This window comes from Parasteatoda tepidariorum, chromosome 1 (genome assembly GCF_982258835.1).
Source record: "Parasteatoda tepidariorum strain Cologne lab strain chromosome 1, Ptep-v5.0, whole genome shotgun sequence".
NCBI lineage: Eukaryota > Metazoa > Arthropoda > Arachnida > Araneae > Theridiidae > Parasteatoda > Parasteatoda tepidariorum.
In genome coordinates this window covers 76,801,437-76,818,561 of record NC_141755.1, presented here as the reverse complement: position 1 = coordinate 76,818,561, position 17,125 = coordinate 76,801,437, and the positions used below count along the sequence as shown (strand labels likewise).

General features: G+C 28.0%; 1 protein-coding gene across 30 annotated transcripts in view; it reads right to left on the bottom strand.

Moving 5' to 3' along the window:
- Positions 1-17,125, bottom strand: part of LOC107456607 (CUGBP Elav-like family member bruno 3) — a 713,873-nt gene that overhangs the window by 67,255 nt on the left and 629,493 nt on the right. The window lies entirely within an intron of this gene.

Sequence of the window (17,125 nt, the reverse complement as noted above, 5' to 3'; positions counted from 1 at the left end):
TATCAACTTCAAAATTGTCTGTGTTTACTTTTAAAACACATATTAAGAAATATAGGATTTGCCCCTAAAACCATATATTAACAGAATCTTAATTATTTTTAGAATTGAAATTTAAACCGCTTTTACTTTCATATTTTCAAGCTATATATGAATTATTTTTATTCCGCATTGGGAACAGTGTAGATTAATTTAAAATAAGTTGTACGATTTTAATGAAAAAAATGTTAAGAAAAAAAATCCATTTATCAAAAGGGATTTCAAGTAAGAAAGATTAATATTACTTTTCAAAGAAATTAATTTCACTCAACTGGACCATTTCTAATTTAAAAGAAATTATTTTTTTTTTATTAATTCTTTCATCCTCTTAAAATTCAAATCTCTCCAACATCATTAAAAGAGCAATAATAATTTTCCCGAATGCCGGATACGGAAAAGGCAACTCTTAAGATTATAGAGGGCAGGTTTTTATTAATTATTGGGTATTACATTCCCTAGAAGAGGGAGGAACCTATCGTCTAAAAAGAAGTTTTTAATATTTTTTTTTATACGTATAGTTATTAGTTTCTGAGTTTTGGTTGAACGTAATTTCACAGATAAATGTGACTTGTATATGCTTTTTAATTTCATTACGAATAAATGGGATATTGAAAAAAATATCAAATTATTTTTTTCCCCCCAAATGGTAATGAAAGAAGATTAAAATTCAGTCAGGCATGTTTAAAAAATTATACCGTTTCGTAATAATTTTGGACTCGAGTTTATAGTTTAATTGTAAATTTAAATGAATTTTATTAGAAGAAGAGGAATATAAAAATTGATTTAATTTGCAGTACACTCTCCAAAGAAGTAAAAAAAAATTTAAAAACTGATTCAATTTAAGAAAATAATAATCTTTTTTTTAGTTTTAGTTTTGTTAAAAGGTTTCTATTATTTCATTTCATTTTGGCGAAAAAAAAAACACATTTCTATACAATTATTTACTAGAAGTTGAATACAATGGAATTAATGATAATAAAATTCCAACAATAAAAAGTGCAAAAATACTCATTTCATGCATAATAATAATCGGTTTTTTATCCAATAAATAGCTGATTTTATTGTGTTATATTACGTTCTTTGGTAAATTTATCGCATAAGAAATATTTAATTTTAAAGCAGAGCGCAATGACTCTCAATTTTTTTTCTAAATTTATTAATAACCTGCGAAACTTCAATAATTACTCTTTTGTTTTGAGTAAATACTTGATAAAAAATAATTAAATTATCCTCTTAGCACTATTGAAGGAAAATATATTTTTTAAAAATGAATGGAATAACATTGAAACTCATTTATGCGTCATTAATTTTTTTTCGCGAGTCTTCAATAAGTTATGATTTTGATTTATATTTAAATTGAAAATTAAGAAAATAATGAAAAATTGAGCCTAAATTTTTGCTCTGATTCTTTCGCATTTTTTAAGCAAAAAGAATTTATATTTTAAAATTATTAATAGCTTAATAATCGTTTTTTTTCTCAGATGCTTATATTTATGTTATTCATTTCTGAGGTATTACAAACAGAATTTGCAAGCATAATTATTTGCTTTAGTGTGATAATAAAAAACACAAATGAAATCTAATAACAAATAATGTAGATGTATTTCTTTATTTTTATTCAATTTATAATTGTTTTTATTGTGTTATTTCTCATAATTGAAATTTCGCTCATTATTTGTATATGTAGTGGCAATAAATTCAAGAAATATATAACTCAGTCGCAGACTGATTCTTTGTTAAAGGTGCATATAATTCTATGTCTATTCGCACAATTCTGTAGATATTTATATATTATTTCTATTGATATCTATAAAGATAATTTCATAGAATTTGTATATTATTTCTATTGATATCTGTATACTTTCATAGACATTTGCATTTTATTTTTATTGATATCAATATATTTTCATAGATATTTGTGTAGTGTTTCTATTGATATCTATATACTTTCATAGGTATTTGTATATCATTTCTATTGATATCTATATGCTTTCATAGACATTTGTATTTTATTTTTATTGATATCTATATACTTTCATAGATATTTGTATCTCATTTCTATTGATATCTATATACTTTCATAGACTATTTTATTTTTATTGATATCTATATATTTTCATAGATATTTTTATAGTGTTTCTATTGATATCTATATACTTTCATAGATATTTGTATATCATTTCTATTGATATCTATATACTTTCATAGATATTTGTATATTATTTCTATTGATAACATACTTTCATGGATATTTTAACGTTTTTTCTATTGATATCTATATACTTTCAGAGATGTTTGTATATTTTGAAAGATATTCATACATTTCTGTATCTTTATTTTAAATAAAGAGAGATAATTGTTGTAATTTGAAAACCATGATGGTTTTAGTTTTTGCTTTATGTGAAATGCAACATTTCGGATAGGTTGAAATATTAAAATGCCCGAAATTAAAATTTACCGTTGGAGTATAAGTTCTTTATCACATAAATTAGACAGCATTTAAACTGGTTATTGAACAGTTTTTAAATTTTATGTTGTGCTTAATATTTAGAGAACAAAATGATGTTTCTTATTCGATTAAGAATTTTAACAAACTGTTGACTGAATAATAACACACATTAGATAACTACGTATTCCCATTTTTTAAAGATACAGTCAGACCTCATTATTGTAAATCGTCTGTGTACCTCATAATGTTCATAAAATGTGTTGTTTTCCAAAGAGTATTTTTATATGCCTTATTTCAAAAGAAATAAATGCTTTTATGCAAAAATAAAGCCATTTTAAGGAAAATTATTCCATTCTTATTGTTCACATAGCACTAGCACATATAAAATAAGTGAATAAAATCTCAATAAATATCATTTTTTAATTACATATATATTTAAATATCTATATATATTTTGATAGTAATATTATAAATCTATCTGCTCTATTTTATAAGTGACTTAAATTCCTATGAATGAATGGGCTAGTGTTTTGGAATGAAAGTGTAAGTAAAAGAAATGCTTATGAACGACAATGTAAGCTGATTCACATGAATATTATTTTATAATTTCTAAAACACACATTTTTAATCATGATTTCTGTTATCTAACTAAATCTATTTTAATACTCTTTCTCCTTTCAAATATGCATGTTTAACATTTTTCCGTTACTTAAATATAAAATTTTAGTCATAAGTTTCAATGAGTTATAGGTGCAGGATGTTCTGCAAAGATCACCCTTAATATATATTGTTTGAATCCTGGTAAAAAATGAAAACGAAAATTATGCCCATTGGGGGACGCAAAAGTGTGTATTTTTGTGGGAGGAAAACAAACACGCTTTTAGAATCTGACAAATCAAGTTGCATGAATATGGAGGTATTAAACAACAAGGCAGGTTTAATTGCGGAAGGAAGCAGACATGAATTATAAAGTAATTATTAGAAACTCTATCATGTTTTAACCTTCAATTAAACCTGTTTTTATGTTTTTAATTTGCCACCATCTACAGAAATTAGCCTGATTTCACCCACCTCTTCTTTGCGACCCCCCTTCTCAATTATTAATTTGTGATCACCCCAATGTGCAAATTTTTTGTTTTCATGTTTGATAATGATTCTAAAATTACTTATTAAGGGTGGTCCATGAGGAATATAGTCTGTATTTTAAATTTTAGATTTCAGTGACTAATGTATTAAATATAACTGATCCATTATGAATGTAACTGATCTCTTCAAATATCTGTTTTCTACTAGTATTTAACCGGTACAAGTTAAATTTCAGCAGGCATAAGTATCTGATTTTATTTATTTAAGGACATGCATCATTTCACGTCGCATGAACCAATTTTTAGGCCTATTCCGACCTAGTTTATTTTAAAATTGTAGATTATTTTGGTTCGATATTTTAACGCTAGTTTTATGCACTTGTCTAGTTGACAGGGCATTGTTATTTTGATCCAATAACAAATAAAGCATTTTCTAGGAAATATTCTTAATTGAGAACCTCTGAAATGTTATTGCATATTTCAAAATATTCTTCAATTAAAAGGAAACTTAAAGCATACTCATGAAATTACCAATTTACGACCTGTACTTAATTGTTTATCTTCCATAATTTCCTTCATTCCATTTCAGTAAGAATTTATATTATATTTCGAATATAAAAGAATAGAAATAGAAATTAAAAAAAGGAGAAAAAGCAAAAAAAGTATAATTAAAACGAAAAAGAAAAGAGGGGGACAAGAAGTTTAATTATGTTCTTGTCTTCAATCTCGAGAATAATTGACCTTTAATTTCTTTCTGCTTTTAATAGCTAAAAAAAAAAATCTCCCCTTTTTTTCCCCGACTCCTCTATTTCGTTTTTTTGAGTCGATATCGTTTAATTTCTCTCCTTTCCACACCCCTTCTATCCTGGTCTTTATTTCAACAGTTGTAATGATCAAGGCAATTGCAAAGTATAGGGAAAAATGGGAATGATGTGTAGGGAAAAAAGAAAAATGACGATAAGAATAAATTAGTATGAAAATAATAATAGAGAAAAAAAATCCCTTTTTCCTGCTGATTCTCCCCCATTCGTCCCTATACACCAAAATATACTCTCAAACCCATAGATAATGAGTCGAAAGAAGATTGTTTTCCAGTGATTAATATTCCTTATATAGAAGGAATTTTCCTTTTGAACAAAGGGAGTCAGAAATTGGGGAAAATTGGAATGTGCTGGTAGTACTATACTTTTTAATTGTTTTCCTAGAATTGGACGTTTTTTCCATTATTAGTTTGGAAATGGAACATAAATGAAATGGGAACCGAACGAATAAAGGTTTTTTACGCGTTCTTTTTTATTTTACGAAAAGAAACTGAAGTTTTACTTCTTTCTTTTTTTCCCCCCAATTTTATTTTAACTTTTTATGCATTATTTTTACCTTTTACTAACGTATTGTGTCTTCCTCTTCTTTGAAAAGAAATGGTATTATAAGGTGTAGTCATTATTTTGCAATTCCGAAAAGAACTTTTTTTGTTTAAAGCTCTTGAAGTGTAATAATATGGAATTGAAAAAAAGTAATTGAAATTTCAATTCAAGCTATTTATTCGAATGCTTTATTAAGTTCATTTTCCATTGTGAAACGTTTCATCATCTGAAAAAGGATACTAGTGAAAAAAATTCCTTATTATTTTTTGAAATACTCAAAAAGGGGCTGTAGTGATTTAAACACATGGCGATAAAACTATTCATTTGAAATTTGCTGAATAAAAAAGGCTACAAAATGCTTCTCATTTAAGTGTAAAAAATTATATGAATAGAACTTGGATTAAATCCTTAGCAATATTGTCAGTGAAAATGCAATTTAAAAAAAGAAATGTAAAATATGGCAAAGGGAATTTATTTGTTCTAATTGCTTTTGATTTTCTATACAAGGATGAAGCTTTAATTGTGATAAGTAATACTACACAATGTACTGAAAATATTTCTTTTTAATAATCTTTGTTATAAATGGATAAATACAACAAATTAGGGTGTACAATTAAACATTAAAAAAACTTAGATGTTTGGTTTTAAAATTCAGTATTGAGTTATGCACACTGATACGCAAAACAACAAAACAAGAAAACCCGCGGTATCCGAGGGAGAAAAAAAGATGAGGTTGGCACTTTATTTACGTCACACTAGAACTGCACAATAGGCTATTGGTGACGGTCTGGGAAACATCCCTAAGGATGACCCGAAGACATGCCATCGCAATTTTGATCCTCTGCAGATGGGATGGCTTCCCTGCTTTGGTAGCCTGACGATTTGCGCGAAGTCGAGCACTTTACGGTAGAACAGTTTAACGAGGACAGATACATTGTACCCTCGGTCCCTACGCTGGCTGATCAAAGTGGTCACCCACTCGCTTACTGACTGCAGTCAGTGGCTTCGGTGTTCCACTGGTAACCGTGTCTTAACAATCAGTCCACTGCGGGACAGAATAAAGATGAAAAATAGGACAAGAAAAACCACAGTGGCAGAGAGATTCAAATTCAGAATAAAATGCATTTCCACGCGTTAGGAAAATATGGTGAGGAATTAATGTCTTTAACAAGGGAATCATTATTCATGTAAGTAAAACAAGATTCCAGGGCATCAAGATAAGCTGATGTGACAGGGATGGGAATAATTTTGTCACTGCCAAAATTGAATTTAGGCCCAAAATTCCAGCACAATGTGAAACAATTGAAGATTTCTCGTATTCTTGATAACGCGATCGTGTTCCTTAAGTATAAAGTTTAAGGTGTGTCTAGTTTGCTCGATGTATCCAAGGTCGAGACGACAAGGAATGTGGTAAATGTTCCAGCAATTATCAAAGGTTAACCTTTAAGAGGACAAGTGGTGAAGTAAAGAAGTGTTTTATAATTGCAGTATTCAATATATACGATTTTGAAGAGTTCAAGCATTCCTGATAATATTTTTAGCGCTTATGTCATTTATTGAATAACAAAATAAATTGAAACTTCGGAACGACTGTTCATCAAGATAAGTACGTACATTTAGCATCTTTGAAAATATACGGATCTTAAAAGAATCGGTTGCCCAAGAAAAACTATTGCATATCAGGATATCGTTTATCTTAAATGTGGTTTCACGTCCTTAATCTCCTGTGAGGTTGTTGAAGATCGTAAACACTTAGTAAACACAGCAACGAGATTAAGATTTGGCGTTAATTTGGTGTTAACAGCAGCCACACTTCGAATTTACATTGTATCGACTGTACTTTCCGCATGGCTGCTACTTAGTATCTAGTTAATTTTTTCAGTGTTGTATAAGGTAGAGTATGCAGTGTAGCGCTACTGGTATTATATTTCACAATCGATAAAATGTGCAAATAATAAAAATCAAAAAGGTACAGTCTTTAGTTCTTCTAGTTTTTCATTTTATTTATTGGGATTAAACATGTTCATTACTATTTTACTTCTGTCACAATATTCTGTTTTATTCAAAACGATGATAGGTTTCAATAAATTTAAATCTAATCCATACTACAATGTAAAAAAATTCCGATTAAATTACGGTAAAAAGAATCAGTACTTTTTTCCCCGTAAAATCCATTTTTACCTGACCATGTTACCGAACAAAAAAATCTGAGATACCGTATTTTTTACAGTAATAATTACCGCAAAATCATTGAATCACTTTCATTATATTCCATTTAACTGTTATTTTATGGTAAAATTGATTTAATGGTAAAATGGTTTTCACGGTGAAATGGATTTTACGAATTGCACCCAAAGTGTCGGTGCTTTATACCGCAATTCCATCCAGAATTTTTTACAGTGTGCATCATGAGAAATAAATGGAGTAATTTCAGAATGCTCATGTTTAATCATGCCAACACAGTGATATACTGATTTCTATCCAAAAAAAAGGAATAGGAAAAAAAGTTATTTATTATCTAAACCAGTTTATTTAGTTATTTTATAAAATACATAAATGCGAAAACTATTAACGAATTCTCAGAAATCGTACTTATTAAATACAGCAGTTATAAAATACTGCTTCACGCACCACTTGCACCTCTTTTTTCTTCTATTTCCCCCAAATATTTTGCCATGTGCTTACCCTAATGTAATTCTTCCATAAACAATATCCTTTCTTAAAAAATAAGATAAATGTAAGAAAGGGTAGGTCGTGAAATATTTTAGATTTGGCGAGATAGAGGTGATAAAAGAATATTATACGATAAAACTACAGGTGTCTTTCCTGTTTAAGCATGCTCTGAGAAAATATAAATAATGCCTTGGGATTTTGGCGAGAATGACTTGGAACGTTGTTACAACTTGTAGATGCCTGCCTTCTCTAGTTCAAAGTTCACATCATCGTACTAGGCACGTTGTAACCTTCTGAGTTGTTCCCAGGGGTCGCATTTTGCCAGAACTACTCGCCTCTAGATAGGAAGGAAATCTCTCAAACGAAAGGGACCGTTCACAAATTAAGAAAAATGGCTATAGTTCCTTTTTATAAAGCTAAGTTAGCAATGATCCATTTTGTGAGTATTTGTCCTTAGAGAAGGGCAAGTTATGTTTCATCTTTTTTTCATATTTGGACAAATGAATAGGAATTATTTAAATTCTCTTGATTTTTAATATTTTCTTAAATAAACATTTCAGGAGTTCAGAGTTAAGGCGGGGTATAGATAGCTAGAAAAAAAAACTACTTTAATCAAATGCATTTTTAAAATTTTCATTAGGATCTCATCGATAATTTGTGAACTCAGTTTAAATTTGTTTTAGCACCAAGATTCCCAATTCTTAAATCTTCATAGACACAGATAATTTGTGAACCCGGATTAAATTTGTTTTAGCACTAAGACTCCCAATTCTTAAATCTTCATCGATAATTTGTGAACCAGGATTAAATTTGTTTTAGCACTAAGACTCCCAATTCTAAATCTTCATCAATAATTTGTGAACCAGGATTAAATTTGTTTTAACACCAAGACTCCCAATTCCTAAATCTTCATCGATACTTTGTGAACCGGGATTAAATTTGTTTTAGCAACAAGATTCCCAATTCTTAAATCTTCATCGATAATTTGGGAACCAGGATTAAATTTGCTTTAGCACCAAGACACCCAATTCTTAAATCTTCATCGATAATTTGTGAACCTGGATTAAATTTGTTTTAGCACCAAAACTCCCAATTCTTAAATCTTCTATAATTTGCGAACCAGGATTAAATTTGTTTTAGCACCAAGACTCCCAATTCTTAAATCTTCCTCGATAATTTGTGAACCAGGATTAAATTTGTTTTAGCACCAAGACTCCCAATTCTTAAATCTTCATCGATAATTTGTGAACCAGGATTAAATTTGTTTTTGCACCAAGACTCCCAATTCTTAAATCTTCATCGATAATTTGTGAACCAGGATTAAATTTGTTTTAGCACCAAGACTCCCAATTCTTAAATCTTCATCGATAATTTGTGAACCAGGATTAAATTTGTTTTAGCACCAAGACACCCAATTCTTAAATCTTCATCGATAATTTGTGAACCAGGATTAAATTCTTTTTAGAACCAAGACTTCCAATTCTTAAATCTTCATCGATAATTTGTGAACCAGGATTAAACTTGTTTCAGCACCAAGACTCCCAATTCTTAAAATACAATTAAACATCTTCTCCCAGAAAAACTGCTCAATTGAGAAAGAAGAATTGTCATTGATTAGTTTTAAAATTCTATAGAAAATTTTAATTAGTTGAATATTTTTCAAATTTGTAAAATGCTTAGAATTTTCTAATATGCTGTTCAATTCAGAAAGAAGAATCATGACAGATTAGTTTAAAATTACATTAATAATAAGTATTGGCTATAATTTCAATTAGATGAATATTTCTCATTCTTAATATGATGATTAGAAAATTGAATAATAATTATAACTATCTGAACACTTTTAAAATTCTTAAACCGTCACTTAACATTATCTAATAAATAGTGTAATTAAGAGAACTGTCATTTATTTTCCTAAATAATTTTAATTAGTTCAATGATTCTTAAATACTTAAATTGACGCTTAATATCATTCAATAAGCTATTATTAATAAGCAATCACTGATTTCTTTAAAATTTCATGAATAATTTTAAATAGATGAAAATTGCTTTTGCACTGTATACGTTACATAGGCATGCTATTCCTCAATTACATAGTCTATGATTACCATATTGTAGTAACACTACGCTTGATATTTACTCTGAATTTAAACATTAAAGGGGGTATTTGCAGAGCACCTTATACAATATCTTAGGTGAATGATTTCTAAAAGTTCTAAATTTTGAAACCTTATTTCGTTATTCTAAGTTTTTCGGTTGAAATAATTTAATGTTTTTCATTGTTAAACCAAGAAAAGTTCGAGTATAGTAAAGTAATGCATTTTGTCAGATACGTTTTGAAAATTTAATTCCGTTCACATAAAAACAGTTTTTTCCTTCGTTATCCGAATTGTTTTGACTTGAAAAAAACGTATAACAATATAAATTATTTAAAGGAAGTCTCGGACGTCTGGTAGCCTCAATTAAAGTAAAAAGGTCGTAAACAGAAGTTTTCAGTACAGTACAGTTTCAGTACAGTACTTCTAAATTTTATTTCTCGCGAAATTCCAGTCTATTTGCATATCAATTCCAGCAGAACATTTTCTAAAGCTGATTTAGTTTATTTTTTTTTAACAAAAACTTTTATAGCTGTTTTCGAAAAACAAGATAAAATTCTTTAGACTCCCTCAGGTCCTATTTGGTAAGATTGTAAAAAAGAATTTATTGCTTTTTACACTAAACTCTTTTTGACATAAGCCTAAATAAAAATAAACCTTAAATCAGGACAATTTTTTCCACCTTTTATTTACTAAGTCTTAATGCGTGGTCTTTTCAGAAGAAATGTGTGGTCTCCTTCAAAACTGATTTCTTTTCTTCTAAGTAAGGTTTTCCGTATGTTTCTTCGTTCTAATATTTGCTATGCCATTTCGAACATCTCCCGTATTGTTTACAATGCCGCAAAATATCTATGAACTTCCATAGGAAAACGACCATATAATGTTATTATAGTTTCCATACCTGTTTCTTTTAAAAAATCTCCGATATTTAAAGGTTAACCTCTGTCACGGTAACATAAAATTCTAAACTATAATTTTAAATTAAAACTTCAATTACTATATATAAATATTACACTTGTTTTCACTTAAAACTATATTTTTCCTATAACATCACGAAATTCAAATATCTATTGTTTTTTATGCGTCAAAATGATTACGAATTTTCCCATCTTTATTGTGTTCTTAGAGCTTTCTTCTTAAATTCAATCCACGGTACACTGTCAAAAATTTCGGTACTTGCATTTTGGATGCATCGTTCGTAAAATCCATTTCACTGCAAAATTCATTTTTATCGTAAAATATTATGCCGTAATTTTTACAGTAATATTAGTTTAATTAAAGTGATTTTGTGATTTTGCGGTAATTATTACTGTGAAAACTACGGCACATCGATTTTTTTTGTTCTGTAACATGTTCCGGTAAAAATGGACTTCACGGTAAAAAGTATCGGTACATTAAATACCCTGATTATCGGAACTCTGAGTGCCGGTACTTTTTGCCATAATTTGATCCGGAATTTGTTACAGTATACTTACAAGTTACCATCTTCCCTGGTAAAAATTAAATGCTTACTACAATTTAAACATCGATGATTCATGCAAGACGCAGGGAGAGTTGTTGAAATAGGTGACAATTATTAAATTATCTAGTAAATATACAACCGTTTAAAATATGTGCTAACATAACTTAAAGTTCAGAGTTATTCAATATTTTCTGAAATTAATGCATTGAAAATATTCTGACAACATTTTAACACTAATAGGGGTCGTTAAGCTTGTAGAAAAATGCTAAACTTTCACAGTAAATATTTGAAATTTGCTAATGTTGATAACGCACTAATATAATTTTACATTCTGAGGTACTCAATCTGTTCTTTTTAAGGTCAATTTATTTGTGATTTTATTCCCTAAACTATTACTGATTAAATAGCAACAATTATTATTTAAATATAAACAATTTTAGATATTTTATGAAAGTTTAAAAGTTTTCTACAATTTTAAGACCACAAACTGTTCCTATCAACATCATCATCAACAACTTAATTTGATACATTAATGTTCAGGGAGAAATAAATTTGTATTTTTTTTAAAGAAAAAAAGGAATTGTAATAATTGAAACTGCGCTAAACATAAAACATATGTAACTTTCTCATTTTAATAACATACTAACTTAATATAATATTTTGGGTAACTCAATCTGTCCATTTTAAAGTCAATTTATATGTTAGATTATGTAAATTTAGCTGTGCATTTATTGGCTGGAGTGCTGATAGAGTTGAATTACTGATAGCTTTCTGACTATTATTATTATTACGTGCCACTGAATGTATTTATGTTCAATCTTTTTGAATTCTCACACTGCGCGATGTTTAATTACCTCCTTTGTTTTAACTCAACAATAAATTTTGATCGAGAAAGGAGCAAAATTATTTCCAACTGTCAAAAAATCGATATCAGCCATTAACTACGCCTCTCATTATTGCTTCGGCATTTAATATCGGCCTCGAGTCTACAATGAGCCAAAAGTATTTATTTCTCACGATTTCGAAACACGTCTACAGTGATTAAAAGCAAAATTATGCGCAAGTTCTAATCCCTGAACATTCCTCCAGACAAGCTTTGCCATATCGAAAACTTCTAGAAATGTCTCCGCTCTTCTGAACACTTAGGAAAAAGGAAATTTACCTAATGGCGTGTCAATGTTCGGAACTTCGCTGAATATCGCGATATTTAACGAGACTAGGAAGCAAGTGGAGTTGAGGTGTCATTATGGTAGGATAACGATGTCGTTTGGAGAAGGATATTTCTTGTTAAGGAATAAGTTAATACTTCAAAGCGCGCGCAGGAAATTATTTTGAAAGCAAAATGGCGACTATTTTTAAAAATCGTCGAGTTCTTTTTTGAGCACTTTCACAAGACTTGATGACTCAATTAGATATTATTCTTTGAGATGTATTAAGAGATTTTAAATTTTAAATGACTGAATGAGGAACAGATAATTTAAATGTATTTTCAGAACGACTTCAGAATTCAGATTGAGGACGATTTGAAAGGTACTTTTTCAGAAAAAAAATGCATAATAACCTACCTTACTTCTAAGGTAGAACGAAAGCAAAATAAATATTCTCCTTTAGAATAAATTAAAACGAAAATTTGCATAACTTTTTAAAAAGTTGTATCGCATCTCAAAAGAATTTTTATCTACATTTAAATTTACCGTTTTTAATATATTCAGACTGCGTTTTGAATACCTTGAGATTCTAGAACTTTATTTTAATTAAATATGACTTTAGAAGATAATGTCGCTTAATTTTGGCAACAATTTAGAAGTAAATCAAAAAGAATATAATTGTTACCCTTAAGAATATTTTAGAATAGTGTTATTATCAGTTTTCGTTATTAAAAAAAAGTTTCTTCTATAATTAGAATTAAATCTGTTAATTTCTTGAGTGAGGAGTGTATAGATGCGAAATTTTCTAGTTTTTATCTTTAAATCCCAAATGCACAAATTGAAATTTTTAAATACCATTTTATACTTCAATGCTGTGTAATTTCATCCAATAAGTCTAACAGTAATAAAAAATAGCATTACTTTGTTAAAAATACATTATACTAATTCAAGCATGGTTACAAAAAAATCGTAGTAAAAATAAAATGAAATTCAATTGTTTATCATACAATTTTATATGCACGCACCATTACTGATAAAATAATAATACAAATTTTATTTTAAAAATTGAGTATTCAACGGAATTCAGAAGAATTACTTTCATGAAATTTTATAGGTGCCACAATTTAAATAAAATAAAAGAAAATTCACTTCCGTTACAAACTAACTATACATCTGTGGAAAAATTTTTTACCACCTTTTTTCATACTTCGTTTCAGGTTAAGAAAAGACCATGGCAGTATAGGATGTAAGTAGTCATCCGCGAGTGCATATAGTTCCGTTTTTATTTCGTTATCAAATTACACAAATAAGCTTTCAAAGCAATATAAAAGCTTTTAAAAGTTAAACACAGAAATTTAATTCGTACTATCTTTTACGATATATATCATAGAATTATTAAAAAGAAGGTTATAGTTTCGTATAGTTGCAATCCTAGACTTGGCGACTTATTTCTATACAAGAAGAACGTTCGTTGTTGAAAACGGAACAACTATATAACGTTGCAAGATCATTGGATTTTATTAGACCATTAAAAATGGCGCCTTATGCTGACATGCTCTTAGCGAATCAAATGCAAGATAAAGAATTTTTACTTTGGTTTAGCTGTAGAAGAGAATCATCTGCAAGAAACAATGTTTATTTTTCTTCCATCAGTTTCTTTAAATGCGAACAGAAAGACGTATATTTGTTACTATTTTTAGATAACATTTTTATTATTTCTTAATACTTGCTAATTGATTATAGTTGTTAATAAAAAATCAAGCAAAAAAGAGGCTGTGTAATGTAGTTTCAAGAGTTGGCGAAGATGATATACGTTCGCGCTTGGGAGCTTAACATCTATTTGGCACGCACTTAAATGTAAACAGGCTCTATCCATGAGGATAATGATGTTTTCTTAACTTGCAACAGAGTATAGTAAATATTACAACTGATATAGCGCCATTTACAATAATTGTTAAAAGGTCAATGTATACTGTAGTTTGAAATGAACTATCATGTCGAAATATCATAACCACATTTAGCATACAAATTGAAAAAAAAGTAACATTCTTGCTGAATTACCCTATTAATCATTTCGAAAAATGCTAAAAGCATATTTAAAAGCTTTTGATTTCTTCTAAAAAAGTCAACAAACCTTAAAATTTTTTTAATGTTAACTATAGTAAAAACTATCAAAATCTAAAATTATGTGAGATTCTGCGAAAAAGTATTTTGACAATTTTATTTACGAGAATATCTATTGATAACTAATTAATGAGTTACATTTTTATCCTAATGTAAAATATTTATATTAGAATAATACACGGCATTTAGAATGAATTTTTAGATCATAAATTTAAATCTTCAAAACAAAACAGAACTCATTTCTATCTATTTCGAATTTTAATTAGAGATGATCTTGAATATTTTAAACACTGCTATGTGAATAAATAATAAAGTAAAAACAATAGTGTATAAATACAAACACTGGCTTAGGTGGTTCAATAAAAACAATGGAACCCATGGCTAAATGTATTATTTTAATAATAAATTACAATTATGAAAAACGCATAAAATAAGATAAGATTTATCGAAAAAATGTGTAAGGTGTTCTTTAATGACTCACTTTTATACATTTTTTGAACCCATTAAAAAAATTGAAAAAAGTATGCACTTTAGGGTACGTAAATTAATGTTGCAAAAATTTAAAAATATCATTGAAATCTAAGGTCTCACTTCTGAGGAATTCAAGACTGAGCTTGTTCTATTACTGGAGGATTTAGAGAGAAGTTGAAAGTTGAGTTTTAGAAAAAATTTCTGGTTTCGTCAAATTTTTCGAACTCTGACTTCCTTTTTTGGTGATTAGACGGAATTTAACTCCCTTTTCTTAAAATTCCGAGATAACTCGGTCCGAAATAACTCAGTACGAGATAATTGTTAAGTTAAGTGGTTAATAGTAGTCATTTTTGCAATAATTCGTAACCCACTTCCTTGACATTATTTAATACAAAAAAAAAAAACAAACAAACATTGGTGACGGTTAATATAAAAGCTGTACTGTTTTTAAGAATTACAAAATTTATTTATAATCCAAAATTAGTAAATTTAATGATAAGATTATCAGCTTTAAATACTTAAATCTGATGAAATTTCTGGTTGGTAAATTTTTCTTCTTAGGAAAGCAAAGGGTTAATTTTAGAAATTTTTAATTTTAAGTTATAATACAATGTTTTTAAGCTCTCTTTTATGATTGTTCTTATTATTAATTAGATAAATGGTGTTGAATATTAATTTTATAACGACTTCTTTATAATATTTGAAAATATATTTAAAACTACTATTTTATAGTTTGTTAAACATGATTAGATGTTCTAAATCGTCAAGGTTTAAACAAATTTTCTAATCCAATTAACTTTGTGATCCAGCTTACAACCATCAAGCTATTTATTGATGAGTGGGGAGTAAAAAAAAACCTTTTATGCAACGTTCTAGAATTTCTAAAGTTGAGAGATGTGAAGTTGTGGATTAATTTATGATTTAAAGCATTGTGGCTGAAGTAATAAAAAAATCAAAGAAATACTAATTTATTCTAGATGCTCTCGATTATATTGTGTAAAGCCTTCTTCTTAATATTTATATTCCAGTGTTATTGTGTTGATAATTGCAGATTTTACTGAAAGTAATTGAATTAAAAATTAAATCCAATTCGAAAATACAATTTTATGATGAATTTAAGAGCATTTTATTCTATCACTGTCATTAAGAGGCCTATTTTTATCAGGTTAAGGGCTATAAGAATCGTTAAATCAATAGCCTTCTAACTTTGAACCTAAATCAGGAAACAAGGGAACTTCCAAATCAAACATAGAGTAACTATAAAACGTCAATATAGTTCATTGAAAGTAAATTTGTAATGCAAAAAGGAGTTTAGAAAACATTCTCCTTATGATTCTATAACGCTTAAAAAATGAAGTAAAAAGTGATAAAAAATTATTATAAAGTAAAGTGTTTCATATTAGTTATTTGTTGGTAAAAGGAAGTACTGAGTTTAAGATTCCCCAATTTTTAGACCAACGGCAAGTGGCTTAAATGTTCGCAATGAATAACAAATAAATGATTTACGTAGCATATTTTTATTTAAATACATAAAAATATTTTTATAAGAAAAATACATATTGTTATGGTTGAAACCCTTGTTTATCTGCATTTCAAAGTGTCTTCGAATGTTAATTTCAGGTGTATTTGAAATATTGAACTCTTTCATTATTGAAATATTGATGATCCATTATCCAGCTCGTCAACTTTTATAAATATTTATCAATATTGTGATTAAAAAAAGTTAAAAAAAATTAAAAACGAAAAAATGCTTTAGCAATGATATAACAATTGTTTATTATCAATTCGTCAATAATTAAACCGTTATTTCTCACATACGATTATATTTAGGTTGAATTTTTTTCGTAAGAAGTGTTATTCGAATTTATTTCGATAAATGAATTATAAATTCATCAATTATAATATTTTGACATATCAGATAGAAATTGCGCTTACGGGTAATTCAATAGATTATTGAAATATTGTGGTTTCTCTTAAGGAAATTAAAATCAGATGATATCTAATTGATATTTGGAATTTAAAATTGCCTTTTTAATAAATGATTGTAAGCATTTAGATAATTTATTTATGCATTACCTAGATATTAAATTAAAATTATTAATATCTAGTTAATTTCTTGCTATCGTGGAGGTTTTTCTCATTGATATTGAAATTAAAATGATGTTTTATTGATATTTGAAACTTAAAATTCTCTTTCTAACTGCAGTAAATGATTGT